Source organism: Peromyscus californicus, unplaced genomic scaffold (assembly GCF_007827085.1).
Source record: "Peromyscus californicus insignis strain IS unplaced genomic scaffold, ASM782708v3 Scaffold_23__1_contigs__length_62951481, whole genome shotgun sequence".
In the NCBI taxonomy this organism is placed as follows: Eukaryota; Metazoa; Chordata; class Mammalia; order Rodentia; family Cricetidae; genus Peromyscus; species Peromyscus californicus.
The window spans coordinates 9,981,379-9,996,644 of NW_026294534.1; the positions used below are offsets into that span (position 1 = coordinate 9,981,379).

The following is a 15,266-nucleotide window of genomic DNA, read 5'->3' on the forward strand; positions in this document are numbered from 1 at the left end:
TCTCAGTGTTGTTGGGGGGACCCCTGCAGCTCATGTGGCTCCACACTCCATAGTCTTCTAACTCTGCCTTTAAAGCCCTCGTGTAGCTGATACACAGGTCTTGTAAGGATACAAATTGGCCCCAAATCTACGGTTTGGCTGCTCAGTGGAGCCATCTGTATAGGGGGAGGGAAAGGACTTGAAGATCACATGAGAGCTTCTTGGGGTGGGTCATTCCGAGGCAGTATTTAGTGACAGATATTGTATTATCTCAGTACATAGTTTCAGTACCTGGATTTTTCTTTTTTAATTTTCTAAGAATTGTTTAGTCTTAGTATATATTTTTTGCCCCCATCCCTCTTACTTTTCAGGGTTTTCAGGTGGGAATTATGTTGGTTCTATTTTTAAAAACTATTTAAAATTTGTTATTGTTGTTTTGAGATTTTTAAAAGATTTATTTTTATTTTATGTGCAGGACTATTTGCACCAGGTCCACGCCTGGTGCCTACGAAGGAGGCCAGAAGAGGGCGTCGGAGTCCCTGGAACTGGGGTTACAGATGGTTTTGAGCCTGCCTGTGAGCTCTGGGAATTCAACCCGGGCTCATCTGGAGGAGCAGCCGGTGCTCTTAGCTGCTGAACCCTCTCTCCAGCTCTTGTTTCGTCTTTTTGAGACTGCAGGACTGGTACTCACTATTCAGCCTCCCCTATCTCCTGCTCCTTCCTGCCTTTGTTGTTGTTCCCATCCGTGGGGGGCAGATTGGGGTCAGCAAACGCTGTTGTCTGTTGACCCAGTTACTCTGACCCCTCACTCCGCACCCCTCCTCCCCCCACCCCCACCTCCATGCTGCTCTGTTGTCTGTTAGACACAATTACTGTGACTAGCCAGAGCCCCAGTCAGGAATAATGTAACTGCATCTTTTCCACATTGCAAAGGATTATGGGTGTCTTTTCTTTTGCTCACTGTTGTTGAGTTCCAGTTAGGGAAGTTCTCAGGGAAGAGGAGATTTCTGGTGGCTTGGTGCTCCCTCTCGTGGACACATGCGAGATTGCAGTGGTGGCTGTTTAGGGTGCCGGACAGAAGGGCTCTCTGGAGAACTCTCATTGTGCGTAAATAATTTTCACAGTGATTGCCGAAGTTAATGAGTGTGTTAGTTACTTGTTGGTGAGACAGAATACCCAACAGGTCAACTCAGGGAGGAAGAGTTTGTTTCGGCCACAATTTGAGAGGATACATAGTCATCGTGGAGGGGAGGTTTCGAAAGGGCAGGAGGCATCTGGTCAGGCAGTGAGGAAACAGAGCGAGATGGATGCTGGTAACCGGCTAACTTTCTCCTTTTTATGCAGCCCGCAACCCTGGTCCATGTGCCCATGGTACCCCCCCCCAGCACCCCCATATTTGTAGTGGCTCACATCAGTTAACCCTTCGTGAAAATACCCACACAGACCTACCCAGAGGCATGCCTCTTAGTTGGTTCTAGATCCAATTAAATGAACAACTATCGTGCACCGGTACCATGAGCGTCAGGTTAAACACATGCATTCTTAGTGCTTCTGCTCTGTAGATCGGCTGGGTGTGTGTTCAGGGTGACAGACGTCTGGACCTCTGGGCATGCAGTGGCTATCCCAGTCCCTCTTTCCAGTCTCAGAGTGGCTCTGTTGTAGAGGATCAACTGTAAGGGACCTGTGGGAGAGAGGGAGTCCCGAGAGGGCTCCTGTCCAACCACTTCACACTCACCCTTCCCTTTTGTTGGGAAGCCGAACCAGTGTCTCCTCCAAGGTCACAGATCTGGCGGGTGAGTGTCTGGCCAGGACGCAGCCTGGGATGTCTGCCCCACCCCTAACGCCCACTCATTTACTTGGTAACCTTGTAGCTGCCTGTTCTACTCACCCTTAGCCTGCGGGTTTCAGGGGTAGCCAGAGCAGTTACAAGTAAGTCAACAGACACTTATACAGGCAGCTGCGGGGTCCCTGGCGGGTGCGGGGGTGGGTCGATGACAACAGACGATATATACGCTAAGGGATGGGACTAGGACTGTCGGGGCCCACACCTGAGAATGGGCCTGTCCCCGGGGAAGAACCCCTCAGGTGTTGGCTTCATGCAGGTCTTAAATTAAGGGGGGTGGCATATGTCAATCTTCAGAGTGGCTTAACCCTGAGAAGGACTCGCCCTTCTTCCTGTCTTTCCTATTGGTTGGGCAGTCATGGTTCTTTTCTTAGTTGTGCCCAGAGAATGTGAGACAGTTGAGGCTGCTGAGGACCCGCCAAGCTTAAGGTTTATGTGGACCAGCAGCGTATTCCCAAGAAAGCCAAGGGAAGCAGGCATGGCATCCGGGCTCTGTGAACGTGGAGCGTAGCCTCAGCCTCGAGGCGGGGATGGCTGAAATTGCAGTGAATATAGTTGTTGATTTAGTTGTTCTTTGGAGATAGGGTCTCATGGGTCTCGGGCTGGTCTTGAACTTGATATGTAGCTGAAGATGGCCTTGAGCTCTCGATCTTCCTGCCTGCACCTCACAAGGGCTGAGAGTATAGGCCTGCCCCACCACACCAGAGTCCAGTGGCTCTTTAAACGACTTTTGACTTCCCACCTCTGTCGTTGACTGTGTCTTGTCCAAGCTACACGGGTCCCCGAAAGTTGCTCAGTCCACTGGGCTCGCACGTGTGCACTCCCCACACTTGCTCACCACGGCCTCCTGAGCTGGAGTTCTGTCCCAGGTCCAGGCTGGACTAGATGGTAGCCCAGACTTTGATCGTGGCCTGGCTTTGTGTATCTCTCACCCCTCCCAGGAGGCTCCGCCACAGAGGGAGGGCTAGAAATCAGAAATGGTGAATTTTAGTTCACTGGCTTTTTACAGACCTCTCTGGACCGTGGTTTCTACTCTCGCAGTTGAGGTGAAGGTAAGGATGCCGCTCTCATGGATCTCTGCAGTATGAGTTCCTCTCACGGCTGTGGTTCAGCCTGTGTCGTTACCCCAACAGCTCTCTTTTCAGGCCAGTGGGCGCACTGTTTGCTTCACGTCTCTCCAGGACAGGCAGGGCCCGCTGAGCGGACTCTTGTGCCTACTGCCGCTTTTATTTTATTGGAGCCACTGTTCTTGTAAACACGTGGCGTGGCACACTGCTGCTAATCTTTGAGCCTCTGAGCATTTTCAGAATGGAATCCTTGTTGGCATGGCTGGTCCAGGCCTTCATTACTGTTTCCTGGAGCCCGTCATGGGCCAGGCAGCTGGCCACACAGTCCTGTGCAGCAGCAAGCTTAGGCTCAGAGCACGACCGTGCAGAACCGAGCCCAGAGCCTCTTGGGGCTTCAACTAGGAGTATCTATCTAATCTGATTCCCACTGTGCCAATGAGGAAGTCAAGGCCCAGGGCAGCTGAAGGGATTCTTAATAGGCATTCAGCTCCCAGAATAGATTAACAAGCAGAGTCCACCCGAGCTGGTGCCCTTGATTCCAGTTCAGGGCTCTCCATCTAAACCTGGCTGCCTCCTGCTTTAGCCTGGCTCACCAAAGCCACTGTAGGAATCAACTCCCTAGGGGGCTGGATATGACTCAGTCAGTAATGCACTTGCCACACAAGCCCTGAGGACCTTGGTTTGGATCCTAGCACCTACACACCAGCCGGATGCGGTGGTACACATCTTAACCCCAGTGCTGGGGCACAGAGACAGGCAGATCCCTGGAGCCCGTTGGTTAGCCAGTGTAGCGGACTCAGTGAACCACAGGTTCAGCGAGAGACCCTGCCTCGAAATCCACAAGGTGCACAGAGATTGAAGAAGACACTGAAAACCTCTGTTTTCCCAATGCATGCAAACGCGCATGTACACACACAGGCACACACTAACGCGGGCATGTACATACACCCTCACCTGCAAGAAATTAAATGCAAACACCAGAGTCAGATGTTTCTAAAGGCTGATGCCCGTCCATAGAACCCGGGTAAAATCCAAGCCTTCACATTTAATGGAATATATACCTACTGACTCTCTATAGCGTGCTGGACGTTGACGGATGTGTCGGAGCAAAGATGCAGGCCTATGCCAACATCTGCAGGCAATCCTGGCCCCTGGTGTAGACAGGTTGTGGGAGAGTACACTATCCCACCGGTAAATTCCAGCTGGGTGGGCTGCTCCCACAGGTTAAGATGCTGCAGGAATGTTTCACTGCAGTCCAGCGTGCTACCTAGATGCATGGGTGTGCGGCTGCCCAGATAACTATACACACACTAAGCTACTTGTGTTCCTCTCCGTCACGCACCGGGTCTCATGTCCTCTGTGGCTTCCTGTCTGCTAAGAACGCTTTCGCCCTTGGCCTGCTGAAGACAGACCTTTGCAGTCTGAGGGAAAGCCTCCTGCTGCTGCTCTGAGTCCTGGGCTTCCTGCCGCTCACTGGGGCCTGGGCACGTAGCTTGGGTTGAACACGCTGGAGCTGGTGCCAGAGGGTTGCACACATGATACCTGCCAGGTACATTGCTGAGATCTGTTGATGGGTTTCCTAGGATACGTTTTGATCTGCAAAATACGGAAAGCCTGTGGGCTCCATTATGGAGACACGGAGTGATGCCAGACACCAAGCATGCAGGCTGGGCAAATGACCTCACGCCACAGAAGTCATGCTTGTCTTAAAATGAGGAGCGGCCTACTAAGAGCACTGTGTGTGGTCTGAGCCCCTCATCCTCCCGGTTGGAGAACCTGGGTTTTATTATCCCAGTTCCAGTGGGGGTACAGCGCATTTCTGGGTGTGTTGAAAGTGTCAGGTATAGTGAGGAAAAAGCCCTCATCCAAGATCTGAAGTATAGCTTGTCACACTGACATTGGTCTCAGGAGTAGCACCAGATAACCTTACTAGGAGTACAAAGTAAGGTGAATATTATAAAAAAAATGAAGGGAACATGAGCATTTGCCTTAATAGTCCCTGATAATGGGGTCATAAAATAAAAGTAGGAGAAACACTGTATGTATGTGTCTTAGGTATTCTATTGCTGTGAAGAGATACTCTGACTGCGGCAACTCTTATAAAGGAAAACATTTAATTGGGGTGGCTCGCTTACAGTTCAGAGGTTCTGTCCATTATCATCATGGCAGGAAGCATGGTGGTGTGTCAGCAGACACGATGCTGGCTACATCTTGATCAGAAGGCCACAGGAAATGGACTGCCTCACTGGGCTATATCTTGAGCACATATGAGACCTCAAAGCCCACCTCCATAGTGACACACTTCCTCCAACAAGACCACACCTACTCCAACAAAGGCACACCTCCTGACAGTGCCACTCCCTATAAGATTATGGGGGCCAATTACATTCAAACTACCACAATGTATAACAAAGTCAGTTGACAAGGGACTCTTGCTTTAAACATTTTCTGTTGACTGTGCTTGACTGACTAAGAGCTAGGGAAAAAAACAGAGTTCCCCAGAATGGGGTCACATCTCACCGATGGCCACAAGAAAACATGTGACATCCTATTGGGGTTAAAGGCACTGATTCCTTTTTGACAAGTCCCCACAGACAGTGGAGAGGTAGAAAAACACAATTATAAAGAGCACGTGGGCTCGGAATCTGGAAGTCAAGGCAGGACATGCTGTGTAACCAGAATGTGGTCACTGATGCCCTCCGCCCCAATGCCACCTCTAAGAGGGCTGATTTCTCTATGGATGGTTTCTGTGTTGATGGCGGATGGTAGTAGCATCCACGTGCATGCTGTACCACAGCTCCTAGCTACTCCAGTGGGCATGGGTAGAGGTGATTCCAGAGGTGATTCTCTTCCTGAGAAAGCCCTGGGTGCAGTGGGTAGGTAGGAGCCCCTGGGGAGGGAGGCCTGGTCACAGTAGCTGCTGCTCATGACCCTGGAGGAGGTTCACCAGACCCCATCTTTTTCTCATTTCCGAGAGGAGAAAATGGAGGCCGAGGGACGTTTCCACACTCACGGAGGGAAGACGGCAGATGTCTTGCTCAGCTTTTTGGACATTTACCTGAAGCAGGACTGCTTTCCCACCATGCTGAGCTGCTTCCCTCTGAGCTGTCCTGACCCCTGGGGGCTTTTCCTTTCTTTCCTTTTTGGTTTTTCTGAGATAGGGTTTCTCTGTGTTGCAGGCCTCGAGAACAGAGTGGCCTTGAACTCAGAGAGGTCTGCCTCCCTCTGCCTCCTGAGTGCTGGGACTAAGGCATGCACCACCACACCCAGAACCAGGGACTTTTCTGATCGTGAGCAGCTGTGAGGGTTTGGCCAGTTGGAAGGATGTTTTCCATCACACATTAGACCACCTTCTATTTTCTAAGACATGATACAAGAAAATTATTAACGTGAGAGTAACTTCATTCCTCTCAGGTTCTCCTCAAGTTGAGTTCCTGAGTTGAACAACAGTTTTGACTATGTGGTAATTTGACCAAATCCTCTGGATGAATTTTGGTCCACACACTAAAGACTCCAGAGTTTGGTAAGATTTTTTGTGACCCTGCTCTTTGGCTCTTGGTCTCTTTTTATGTAAAGGGACATTATGTATAGTCTTTTTACTAAGTTGTAAGCTCCAGCTGGGGGTTTGAACATAAAATTACTGAAGTTGGATTCCCCCCGCCTCCCCAGTGGCACATAACAGATACCCAGCCCTAAGCTTCAGCAATGGAGGGACTTGCTGGTCTCACCCTTGGGGACCTTGTGGAGAACAACATCCCACAGTAAGTCCTATTTCTACACTTTGCCTCTCACCATTTGACTTTTCAAGGTTCAGTCTATGGCAGGTCGACTCCATATAAGGGCCAATGGCAGAGTCTCAGGGAGAAATAAAAGGCTAAGTTTCAATAAATGCATCCTACGCAGAGCAGACATTTATTCCCAGGGGAAGACATGGCTGCCTCTCATCAGGAACCTCCTCAGTCCCAGTGAAGGGTTCTTCCCTCAGGTGGACACATCCAGAAAGTCGAAGACTCCTCAGATGCAGAGTTCTAGGCAACAGGCTTTCTGTATCACAGAGTACTACGTACTGATACACATGCAAAATAAACTAAATGTAACTAAATAAGGGAGGTGGGGTCTGGGGTCCTTTGAGACTAGCCTCCTGAGACAGGACTGAGCTGGCAATGGGAACCCAGGTGATTGGGATTTCCCTGGGTAGGAATGGAGCATTATAATGTGCTTTCTGCAGCCACAGTACATGCAAGTGAGGCGCGTGCAGTGCATCATGCCTGGATATACGGGGGAGGGCAGAATTGGTCCCTCATATGTATAAACAGCATGACCCTGGGACTTCCTTTGTGGCCTGTTCCCTGTTACTTCTGCACCCACAAGGGGATAGTGAGGTTGTGGGGATTATGGGAAGTGATGAGGTCACCAGGATGGAGCCTGGGCACAAGGGATTTATAGGGACTTTAAAAAGCGACCCAAGAAGCTCCCTGTTCCTTCCTCCATGGAGGACACAGTCAGGAGGCACAGTCTGTGGACTAGAAAGATGTTCCCACCTGACCTACAGCCTCCAGAATTGAAAGTCCTGCTGTTAGCAAACCCCCAGGCTGTGGTCTTCCAGTGTGGCAGCCGATTGGGTTAGGAAGTCACGGTACACAGACTTATTAAGTGGGATCTCAAGCATTCCAGAATGGGCCTACTGTGTAAAAATTAGTGCACAGTACCCTGAAATCAAGGAAGGATCCACACAGAGCCTAGAGAGGTGTGATACTTCCAGGACTCACTGAGAGAAGCCTGGTTCTGGGCAGCAGTAAGACCAAGTAGACACCCCTGCCATCATGTTAGAAGGAAGGAGTATACACTGGTTAGGACCCAGGTAACTTCACTCTAGCTGGGATATCCCTGGTTTATCTGAAGCTAGGACCAGAGAGTGCAGTGCGTTCCTGGTGCTGGGCCCAGTTGTGAAGATCTCTGCACACCACCCTGATGGTTCCTCAAGGTGTTGTCTGCTGGGAACTCTGCAGACCAGCTGTCCAAGGTCACTCCAAAATGCTGGGTTCCTGTCACAACTGGGCTACTGCATCTTCACCAGCAGCCTCTCCTGGGCTCTCTTCAGGGACTCTGGCCCTGACACATGGTGCTGCCTCTCTCCATGATTCCTTCCATTCTGGAGTTTTTACTGCAACTGAGGCAGATCTCTTGACCAACGGCCTCTCATGATGCCAAGCTTTGGCTGCTCTCCGTGACCCCTTCATGCCTTCAAAACCAGTACCAACTTAGAAACTCTTATACATTACCAAGTTCCACTGCCAGCATGAGGTACAGCCTTCGGCTCCCTGTGGACCACAGCTTCTGTGTGTCGACCCCGAGGAATCACTTCCCAGAAGACATCACCTCCATGATGCTGGTCTCTTCTTAATCACAGATGATTCTTCAGCCCCAGCTGACCAGCAGCAATTGTCCCAGCAAAGCAAAGGTTTCACTTCAGTGGTTCTGGTCTCTTGTTAATGACAGCAGATTCTTCAGCCCCAGCTGACCAGCCCCATGTAAATTGACCAGCCAAGCCTCTGCTATCTGCCCTACTCTTGGGTTTATCTTCAAAGTCCCCAAATAGCTCATTGAGCTCTTGACATTGAAAGGCTTTCCTAGCTCTAATTCCAAAGCCCTTCCACAATCCTTCTCCACACACACTCAAGTCTATCGCAGCAATACCCCATGACTTGGTACCAATTTCTATCTTAGTTATGGTTTCTCTGGCTGTTAGGAAGCATCATAACCATGTTATAAGACACAAGACTTGGAGAGGAAAGGGTCTGTGTCAGCTTACAGTTCCACATCACGGTCCACCATCAAAGGAAGTCAGTCAGGGCAGGAACCTGAAAGCAGGAACCATGAGAGAATGCTGCTCACTAACTTGCTTCCCATCGCTTGCTCAGCCTGCTTTTTTACAGAACCCAGGATCACCTGCCCGGGGGGGGGTGGGGGGGGTGGTGGCACCATCTACAATGGACTGAGCCCTCCCACATCGATCGCTAATTAAGAAAACTCCCCACAAGCTTGCCTCTAGGGCAATCTTACAGAGACGTTGTCTCAGTTGAGAACCAATCTTCCCAAATGACTCACATGTGTCAAGGTAAAATCGAATTAACCAGGACGCATATATTAGGGCACTGGGGTGCTAGGGAAAATAAGATACAAAATAAAAGTGCATAAGTCACTAAGAATCTGAGGGGCTTTTGGATGAAGCAGCAGTGGCCTTTACCCTTGTCCTTTCTGCTCCTGCGTTTGCTTGTTCCTCAGCTTATTCTGATAAACTAGATACGGGAACATGGATTTCCTTAAAGGCTTCCAGGTCCTTTGCAAGTATCATTTTCACAACAAACTCCTAGGTGGTTGCTCCTGCACACAGCCTAAGACAGCAATACAGAGCGCTGTGGGGCTGACTGGCTAGAGTCCTCAAGCGACAGCCATCCCTTCAGACTCCTCCTCTTGGCAGCGTGACCATGCCAGGTGCATGTTATTTATATTTGGACACATGCTGTGTGAAAAGATGGACACCTGCCGTTATCGCCACAGGTCAGCTGTGGCACAGTGTGAAGACCATAAATAAGACTGAGCTTACCCCGCAGGCTGTCCCCACTCAGGTGGGCAGCTCCTGTTAAATTCTCCCACGCTAAAGTCACACCCCGATGGGAATAGTTTAAATCAACACACACACACACACACACACACACACACACACACACACACACACACACACACACACAACTGAAAATACATGGGGCTGCCGTCTTCCCTGCCAATAGCACCCTGGATTTAGGTGCTTTGGTTAACAGGTGACCCGGATGTTTATGGATACTCATGTAGAGAACCACCACTCCACATGTCAGGGAGCCTTCAGCAAATGAGAAAACATGCCTGAGAGTTTGGGTCCGGCTCTCAGATCTCGTGCCTGAATCTGGGTAGATGCAATACCAGAGTCTGCTCTTTCTTCCGGGCAGTAGCCAGAGGGACAGAGGGTGGAGCCCCCTGGGACTTGGTACCAACACTTGCTCCTTCCTACTTTGATCGACCCCCTTGCATCTGGTGCTTCTCCTCTAGTGAGCAGGCCTGTGATTTATGATACAGGTATGGGTTTGGGAGAGGCAGTCCCGGGCCTAAATATAGCACCTCCTCTGGCCATAAATGGGAGGGAAGCACAGAGCTTTGCGGGGAGAAATTAGCTCTGCTGTCCTCAGCCAGTGTCCGGGAAACTCTTCCACAGTGGTGTTCTCCTCTTCTGGTCCGTCTCCTCTGGGTGAGTCTTTCTCCTTTCCCAGGCTGGGATGTTTGGGGGACCACAGAGCATGCTGCATTTGCTTTCCCATGGTGGGGCCGTGTCCAGAGTGAAGAGTTACCCGCAGGTATCCCTTACTCTCGGACAAATCAAATGATTCCACCCAGGGCGTGCCTGTCTTTGACTGGACTCTATGCTCAGCCCAGCTACGATCCCTCCCCTCCCCTTTTCTTCCTCCCCTTCCCACTCCTTTTCCCTTCCCTTCCTCCCCCTCCTCACTTTTGAAGGGGGAGGGTCATATATTCCAGGCTGGTCTTGAACTTTTGATCCTCTGGCCTTCATCTGAGTGCCAGAGTGCTGGAATCATAGGTGTGTGCCACCTGGTGGTTTTTTTTTTTAATGTCGTGCTGGGGATCAAACCCAGGGCTTCAGGTGAGCTAGGTTAGTCCTCTACCAACTGAGCTACACCCTTAGGCATTACCCCCAAGACTGTTCTTTATTTCCCTATGTTCTGGGCCTCAGTGTTGTATAATCTGACACCCCTTCATGGTAGGTTGTGCCCCTGGGTTTCCTGCCCTTTTTATTTTTATTTTTTAAAAACTGTTCTTAAAGCAGCCAATTGACTTGGTCTCTGGGGTTCTTACAAAGGATCAGAGATGGAGAGGAGGAGAGGGCGGACTAGAAAAAGGATACTTTCTTGTGGGGTGGAGGGCAGAGAAACACCAGGCATTCAGCGCAGAGCTTGGGCAGGGCTCGGGAGGAGGTTCAAGCCCTTTCAGTGAAAGGACAATTGTCTGTGGGTTGTCGGGTTTCCCATCCTTGTACATTTGGAGTTTGGATCCTGCGGGTCTCCAGCTCGATGCCTTGTTTAGAGCTGTGTGCAGTGAGCTGCGCCCGCCCACCCCACCAGGAGGGGAAAGGGGCTCCTGCTGCACTCGAGGGCGGGGCTGGAAACCCTCAGCTTTCTCTGTCACCTGCCCCACATTCCTTCCTTCCTGAGTGCAACAAAAACAGGAAACAGAGAGCACGCGGGAACCAAGACACTTAAAGGTGATATTGAGTAAATGGGGGCCCCAGATAAAAGCCCGTGCTAGGAGCCAAGAGCTTCTTTTCTGGGGCCCACGCCAACTCCACGTGCCCTCTGGAGATGCTGTGCCCCATGAGCTCAGCGACTGTCATTTGGAGCTCTGCAAAGGCAGAATGGAGCAGAAGTGAGGGGAAGCTGCCAAGTGCTCTGGAAGGACGTTAAATCGAATTTGCAGCACATGTGTATGAAGCTCACACGAACCTGGCAGCTTAAACACCGGAGGTCCGTCACGTGCAGGACCAGGGGAGATCGTCAATAGGACTCTGTGCGGTTTTTATGACTGCCGACTTCACTTTCCTTTGTGAAATAGGGTGGCGCTGTGGGTGGCTGTAAGGATTGCCCAAGTGGGAGCTGCCTGGGATGATTTCTGTGTCAAATTCACACTATTAAAGTATTATGGGAAGCCGACGAGTCCTCACAGACAGCTGAGCGCTTTGTGAATACAAAGTTGGACCCTTCTCTATCTTATGCCAAGGCTCTCAAAGGAGGGACCCTGCAGGACCAGCCATGTTTAATTGATCCTCAGCGTCCCCATGGCTTGACTTGTGCCTAGTTGTTTTTGGTGGTAAGAGGTCCTTTTTGGCAATAAGTCATTTTATTTTTTTTTTTTGAGACAGAGTTTCTCTGTGTAGTTTTTGTGCCTGTCCTGGATCTCGCTCTGTAGACCAGGCTGGCCTTGAACTCACAGAGATCTGCCTGGCGTTAAAGGCGTGCGCCACCACTGCTCCTCGAAATAAGTCATTAAAAAAAACCCTTTAGATGTAGATGTAACCAACTGTCTTATTAAATAAGAAACACAGAGCCGATTCAGAGAAGCCAAGAGGTCAGAGCTAAGAGCCTCACCCTTCCTGATTCAGCGATCCTCTTCAGCCAAGAGAGCTCTCCGAAAGAGACCTACTTCCTGTGTGTATGTCTTTATATAGTCTAGCTGTTCTGCCTTCTCATTGGTTGTAAACCCAAACACGTCACTGCCTGTATGTACCGCCCTCCAGGTCCTTAAAGGCGTGCTGCGCCACTGCTGCCACGCACTTGCTATGGCTCTAATAGCTCTGACCCCCAGGTAACTTTATTTATTAACATACAATTAAAATCACATTTCAGTACAAATAAAATACCACCACATTTAGACAAATAGGTTCTAATGTGAGTGAGCTGGGAAACAATTCATCTCTTGAACTCGGGACTTGTTCCTTGTGGGCTACACTGTGTCAGCTGGTTCTCTCTTCTTCCTTGAACTATTTTCATTCCGTGTGTCTATGAACTTTGGCATTTTTAGCTATATAAATAATTTCTTTAATTGCACAGGAGTAAATGCTCTCCACCTGACATGTCTTCACAAACTGAAACCGTGTTTAGAGACACAAAAGAGGTTGTTTCCACTCTTCCTTGCAGGGAGGGCTCAGAACAAGGTACATCACAGACACGGAGCCCCGGCGCTGGGGACAGGCTCGAGTTTCATGGTGGTGTCCTAATTCCTAAACATGTCAGGAGCCTCTCGGGTGTGGTTCCAGAGCTGGGCTGAGGCGGAAAGTGTCTGGGAGTGGTCAGAGGAGCAGCTGGTGTCTTGGCTCTGCTGGAATGCACCAGTCCTTCAGGCAGGGCGTGTCCATCTAAGAGGGTTCAGCATTACTGGTCAGCATGGCCTCTGATGTTAATTACGTACAGCCATAGACACACACTGCTGGAGGCGAGGGGTATTTAGAGGGATATTTCTGATGCTAGTTCAGTCCTCTGGTTTTACAGTGAACCACACAGTAGCCTGGCGCTGTGAGGGTTCAGGCCTTGGGGTCCCCAGAACCAAAGCCTCTCTGTGCTCCTGAACTCCAGGGGATCGTCAGAACCTGCCCTTTGGAGAAGAGGTGCTCCTCATCTTTTTTGGGTATGTGTGGGGACACTTAAAGTATTTCTGAAAGAAGGATAGTCACAGTGTGAGTCTGGGGGAGCTCTCCAAGGGCCCTTTCATGCCTATGCACCTGATACTCCCAGACTGCAGCCCCAGACCTTTTTCTGGGCCATAGGCATATGCTTCTAGGAGGACCCATTGATAGACATGGGGTTGGGAACCCAGCCCGACTCAGGGAAATTCTGAAGTGAGAAGTCCCAAGGAGTCAGCGATGGCAGCAGAGCTCACACTGGGGTCCCATGAGGCCTCCTTTCCCTATGACATGCCTTGCTGGGCATGAGACTGGTAGCAGTCTGAGGAGACAGGTGGAGCCGAGGGTCCCAGGCACAGCATTCAGGGGCACTGATGCAGCTGGCACTGTCCCCGAGCCATGAACTCGAAGGTGTTTCCTTCTTGGAATCCAGTGGTCTTGGGGATTCAGCAATGGTGGACACACATCAGTTGCTCCTCCAAAAGGCTGTGGTTTGAAAAGTGTGTCCAGTGGAGAGTGCCTGCGCTGGAAGAGTCCTCGACTCCTGCCCTTGATGGCATTAGGGGTACAAAGTATAGGAATAAGTGCAGGAAAGTGCTGTTGCCCTTGTCAAAGGCACCCGGGGGACGTATCTGCAGTGGGTCTGTGTGTCAGAGTGAGGGGCCCAGGGAACGTGACCACTTAAGGCAGGAGGTTTCTTGCTAATCACTACAAAGTGTGTGCTCCTCACACGTGAAGTGTTTGAAGACTTCCAGGCCCACTGGACAGCATGTGAGATAATGTCAGAGATACACCGGACCGTGTGTTGTCTGTGCCTGTAGCATGGAGTAGGGCACTCTGCTGAGTTAAAGGGAAGAGGGCCATTGAGATATAATGACCCATGTCGTCTTATATTACACACGGAGGCATGCGTCTAGTGAAGTGTACTTGGCCCTCTTTTGTGGATAGTTCTACTAGGGATGGAGCATGTGTTTGGAGTTCTTTTTGCAAAAAACAATTTGAAAGTTAACACGGCATGAACACTTACGTAAGTACACATACAGAATGACGTGGTAGTCTATGGTTTCTGCTGAAGAATTAGAAGTTATCAGGGCAGATGGATTAGGGAAGAAATCCTAGAGAGGAAACCAGTTTCTGGTGGCTCTCTCTGTCATGCTGGTCTATCTTTAGTCCCCAGAGAGATAACACATGCAGCCATGGGCAGCAGACCTTTCTTGGGGATCACTTTGCTGAGGTGCAGTTGAGGCCCCCCCTCCCTGTGTTAAAGTGAGGGGGCTTTTCAGGTACCTCTTCCCATCTACATGGTTGAATGTCACAATGACCCTGTGACAGAGACAGCCATGGAGTCTGTTGTTTGTTACTCCATACCAAGCACAGTGCCAGCTGTGACATAGATTCAGTGTGGAATATCAGAGCTGGAGAGATTAGGAGTAAGCCCCAAGGATACATCACAGAGCTGGAGGCAGAGTCTGGCCCCGGGGAGCCTGGCACCTGACCTCTGAGTTCTCCTTCAAGGCTGGCTGGGTTGCTTCTGTGTGGCCCTTAGGGCACAATGTCTCTTTACACATTTGGAACCAGTGGATGATGGCACACTCTGTGGAATCTGGGGAGCACACTTGGCCTCTGGGACAGGAGATGGCTGGTTAACATGTTGGTTGTTAAGAAGAAACATTAACACATGCTAGTGTATCGAAGCATAAAAGGCCCCCAAGACAGAAGTTTGCTGACCTTGGGGGTGTGGGGTGGGGGATGGGCTGGCCTGTGTTTGGGATCATTCCCAGGATCCTCCCCAGCTCTGTGATTCTGCGATCCCACAGGCTTAACTGGAATTGATCATGGGGTAAATGGCGCACTATGGTGAATTTTCTAATATACAGACGGCTGAATGATGACGAGGATTGGAAAGGAGGCAGTCTCCTCTCTGAGCTGCCTTCAAGTTTCCCTCCTGAGCCCCCATTCATGTCCTTTCATGTGAGTGGCAGTCTCAGGACTGTGCTGTGGGTTCTAAACACAGCAGACTCTGAGCTCAGGCCTGGGCTGTTCTTTGTATCTTATCTGGGAAACCGAGGATCACAGAGACAGAGGAAATCTGCCTCTGAGTGACTGTGTAGAGGTGACCGAAGGGGCCAGGCGTGAATTTTGTTTACTTGGGGTG

At 50.3% G+C, this 15,266-nt stretch overlaps 1 protein-coding gene across 1 annotated transcript in view; it reads left to right on the plus strand.

The window, feature by feature from the left end:
- The window catches only part of Myom2 (myomesin 2), an 89,605-nt gene that overhangs the window by 7,626 nt on the left and 66,713 nt on the right, over positions 1-15,266 (plus strand). The window contains exon 2 of the mRNA XM_052751769.1: positions 455-662. The gene's annotated coding sequence lies outside the window, so the exon portion shown is untranslated. The remainder of the gene's footprint in view (positions 1-454; positions 663-15,266) is intronic.